Here is a 4,637-nt window from a genome sequence, read left to right on the forward strand (position 1 = left end):
GACAGCACCTGCTGCTTCCACACACGCATAATCAGGTGGCCAGAATTCAGAGCAGAGCTGGGAATTCAACCCAGGTGGACATCACCAGTGGTGTCCTCACTGCTGTGCCAAATGCTTGGCTGCTGTTAAAGCGTTTCTATTTTACACATTTACATGGGCATTCTCAGTAAAAAATATATATATGACATAATCAATTTTTATTAATTCAATTTTACTCCATTTACAGAGAGAAGGAGAGACAGAGAGAAAAATCTTCCATCCACTGGTTCATTCCTCAAGAGCTGGAGTTGAGCTGATCCAAAGCCAGGAGCCAGAAGCCAGGAGTTTTTTCTGGTCTCCAACACAGGCACAGGGTCCCCTTGCTTTGGGCCATCCTCTACTGTCTTCCCAGGCCACAAACAGGGAAGTGGATGGGGAGTGGAGTAACCCCGACGCAAACCCGCGTCCACATGGGATCCCAGCACGTCACATGCAAGGCAAGGATTTAGCCACTGTCCCATCACGCCAGGTGCTGGGGTTCCTGATACATCGCTTGATTCAAGATTGTCTATTTTAGGTTTACAACATTTTTGCTGTGATGAATCTAGGTATGAATATTCGTGATTTTAACCTATTTGGAAGTCATGGAGGTTCTTGGAAATCTAGGCTGATTTTTCCTTACATCTGGGACATTTTCAACCATTATTTCCTTGAATACGTCACATGTATGTGCCTTTTCTTCTTTTTCTGGTGCTTCCATTATTTATGTTGATGCACATAATATCCCACGTTTTTCTAAGGTTCTGTTCATTTTTTAAATTAATTTCCTTGTTTTTTGGATTACATAAACTCTATTGTTTCCTCTGCCAGTTAAAGAATACTGTTGAGCTCATGCAGCAAATATTTAATTCCAATTGTGCATTCAATTTTCGGCTCTGCAATAGACTGTTTTACAAAGTATTTGTGCTTTAGTCTTTTCTGTATGTGCATTTTAAGATATTCATGGAGGCAAGCAGGCATTTGGTTTGGTTGCGAAGAAGCCACTTGGGAAGTCTACGTTCCGTGTTGACAACCTCTACTGGGGACCTGGCCCTGCCATCAATCCCACTTCCTGCCAATGCGCACGCTGGGAGGCAGCAGGTGACAGCTTGAGTCCTTGGGTTCCTGGCATCCACATGGAGTTCTGGATTGAGTTCTGAGCTTCTGGCTTTAGCCTGACGCAGTCCCAGGTATTACAGGGGAAGTCAATCTATGCTGATGGCCTGATATGACACTAATTCATTTATTGTTTTCAACAATGCCCTAGCACATCTATTGCTGCACAGTCAGATCTAGTCAAACTTGGGCATGCGTATGTTTTTGAGGCTTTCTGCCCCCATATCAGCTATTCTTAGCTGCTGTTGCAAAAAATGAAGGTTCTTGTGGAAATATAAGTTTTAAGGGCCTGGTGCAATGACTCAATGGCTAAATCCTCATTTTGCAAGGACTAGGACCCCATATGGGTGGCAGTTCATGTCCCCACCACCACACTACCTATCCAGCTCCCTGCTTGTGGCCTGGGAAAGCAGTAGAGGACAGCCAAAGTCTTGGGACCCTGCACCCATGTGGGAGACCTGGAAGAGGCTCCTGGCTCTGGATCGGCTCAGCTCTGACCATTGTGGCCATTTATTGAATGAACTAGCAGATGGAAGATCTTATCTTTCCAGTAAAATCTATAAATCTTAAAAAAAAAAATCTTAAAATCAGAAATCTTTTAAAAAAAGAAATCCAATAAAAATTTTAAACAAAGAAGAAGTAAAAGAACTTTCAGGTGCTCGCTTCGGCAGCACATATACTAAAATTGGAACGATACAGAAAAGATTAGCATGGCCCCTGTGCAAGGATGTCACGCAAATTCATGAAGAAGTGAGAAGTAAAAGAACTTTCAGGATGAGTTGGTGGTAATGGGGGATGGTATATGGCAGAGCAGGTTAATCCCACATCCAAAATGGGTACTGGTTTGAATCCTGGCTATTCTACTTCTCATCCAGCTTCCTGTTATGACACCTGGGAAAACAGCAGAAGATGATCCTGTTTTGGTCCTTGTTATTCAAATGAGAGGTTAACCTGTATGCCACCGCGTTGGTCCAACCTGGCCTACTCTCAAAAGAAAAAAAAAAAAGAAAAAGAAAAAAGAAGGAGAAGAAAGGAAGAAAGAAAGAAAAGAGTGGATGGGATTTCTACTGGCAAAAGTAGAAGGTGAACTGCTGCTGGTGTGTCCGTGCTGACTTTATTAATATGGGGACAGCAGGGGACTGGCACTGATGTTTTAGTAGGCCAATTCCCTGCCTGCAAGCATTGGCATCACATATGGGTGCCAGTTCTTGTCCTGGCTCCTCCACTTCTGATCTAGCTCTCAGCTTATGGCGTGGGAAAGCAGCAGAGAATGGCCCAAGGCCCCCTGTACCCATGTGAGCAGCAGGGGAGCGGTTCCTGGCTCGGCATCTTGGATCAGCTCTGCTCTGACAATTGCAGCCACTTGGGGAATGAGACAGCAGATGGAAAACTTCTCTGTCTTCTCTTTGTAAACTCTTCCTTTTAAATAAAGATAAATACATCTCTGAAGACATGGGAACAGTAAAAAAAAATGTTGCATTTTAAAAATCTTTTTTTGGGGATTTTAGAAACATATTATGAAAGGTCTGAGGAGCTTTCTCAAAATTTCTACTAAATTCAATGGGTCCTAAGAGATCTAGGTGCGGCTCTGTCGGAAGGTCCTGTAGAGGATGGCTTTGCTCTTCTCTCAGATGACCCGCTCTGCAGCGGTGCAGGGGTCCTGGGAGGGCCGCCCAGCTGAGCCTATCTTTCCCCTCTTCTTATTTGGATTCTCATCAGCATTTCCTTGTGATCTGGAATGGCAGCTGAGCCTCTGATGATCATACTTATTCTGTGGAAAGAAATAGAGGAGAAATGAAGGAGAAGCAAATATAGCAATTCCTTGATGATTTCCTGGAAATTCATCCAATGAATCCCACCTGAATGCCTCCATCAGCAGGGAAAGCTGGAAGCTGCACTCTTTTACCTTGGCATACTTCCTACTGCCTAGAATGAAATTGGGATTCTGCTACTAGAAAAAACAAGAACATGGATATTGAATAGGTAGCCAGTAGTCTCTGGTACAAAGAACTACGGAAGCTTCTCTGAGTAGAAAAATAACGTAGAAGTAGCATCATTTTAGGAAGACTGGGTCAGCTGTAGAGCAAAGATGAATGCTTGTTAAGATGCAATTATACCTTTAATTACAGGAGAGAAGTAAGGATGACCTTAACTTGGAGAGCAGCACACGGCATGGAAAAGATGTTCTAAAACAGATTTGGAGAAAAGGAAGTCACAAATGGAAGCTTAGTTTTCAAGAGTTATTGAAAGATGCTCACAGGAGAAGGCATTGAAATTGATTTCCCAGGAGTGAGCACTTAATTTACTGGCTGAAGCCCTGCTTAGGGGGCCCACTGAGGTAGCCTAGTGGCTAGAGTCCTTGCCTTGGATGCACCAGGACCCCATATGGGTGCTGGTTCTAATCCCTGTGGCCCCGCTTCCCATCCAGCGCCCTGCTTGTGGCCTGGGAAAGCAGTGGAGGACGGCCCAAGGCCTTCGGACCCTTCACCCATGTGGGAGACCTGGAAGAAGCTTCTGGCTCCCCATTTGTGCTCAGCTCAGCTCTGGCTGTTGTGGCCGCTTGGGGAGCGAATCAGCAGACGGAAGATCTTCCTCTCTGTCTCTTCTGCTCTCTGTGTATCCAAGTAAGACAAAAGCAAAAACCTGGTTAGGATGCCTGTATCCTGGGTTCCGCAGCTAGCTCCCCCGGACACCAGCTTTCTGTCATTGCAGAGTTGGGGAGGTAGTGGTAAGGGCTCAAATGTGACAGGCACAACTGGGTAACAGCACCCCATTGCCGTGAGTAGTGACTCCATCTCCACATGACCTCTCAGCAATTCTGTCATTTGCAGTAAGTGCTTTCCTTGGTCAAACCCTGGGCATAGCTACCTGCAGCTGTCTGCTTCTATAAACATGGCCGCTAGCTAATCGGCTTCAAGTGTACTCTCAGGCTTAAGTTGATTGGATAATTTGTAATGCTCACCCCCTAAACTGATCGCATGATTGCCACTGCACACTAACCAGAATGCGGTATGCTCGTTGGAAAAGGTGAGGGAAAGAAATCCTAAAAACCCCTGACTTCGACCTTGCGCCTGGAGGTTCCTGAAGTGGAGTGGGCGCTGTTGCCACCAAGCTTGGCTAATAAAGACTCCTCCTCGCATCTCCACTCTTGTCTGGTGTGCTTGCTCTTTGCTTGGCACATGCAGTTGAGTCCCTGCAATCCAGTGAGAGACCTGGGTGGAGTTCCTGGTTCCTGGCTGTAGGGAGACACTTGGCACATCAACCAGTGACCAAGAAGCTCTATCTTTTTCCTTATCTCTTTGTCTCTATTTCTATTTAATAACTGAGTATACTTTTAAAAAATATATTTATTTATTTTTATTGCAAAGTCAGAGATTTGCCGAGAAGAGGAGAAACAGAGAGGAAGATCTTTCATCCAATGAGTCACTCCCCAACTGACCTAAAAGCCCAGTGCTGCCCTGATCCAAAGTCAGGAACCTGGAGCCTCCTCCAGGTCTCCCACA

At 45.2% G+C, this 4,637-nt stretch overlaps 1 pseudogene; it reads left to right on the forward strand.

The window, feature by feature from the left end:
- Nucleotides 1-1,789: 1,789 nt before the first annotated feature.
- On the forward strand, nt 1,790-1,904 carry LOC121159344 (annotated as a pseudogene).
- Nucleotides 1,905-4,637: the final 2,733 nt, after the last annotated feature.

Source organism: Ochotona curzoniae, unplaced genomic scaffold (assembly GCF_017591425.1).
Source record: "Ochotona curzoniae isolate NIBS_2020 unplaced genomic scaffold, NIBS_Ocur_1.0 contig_4105, whole genome shotgun sequence".
Lineage (NCBI taxonomy): Eukaryota > Metazoa > Chordata > Mammalia > Lagomorpha > Ochotonidae > Ochotona > Ochotona curzoniae.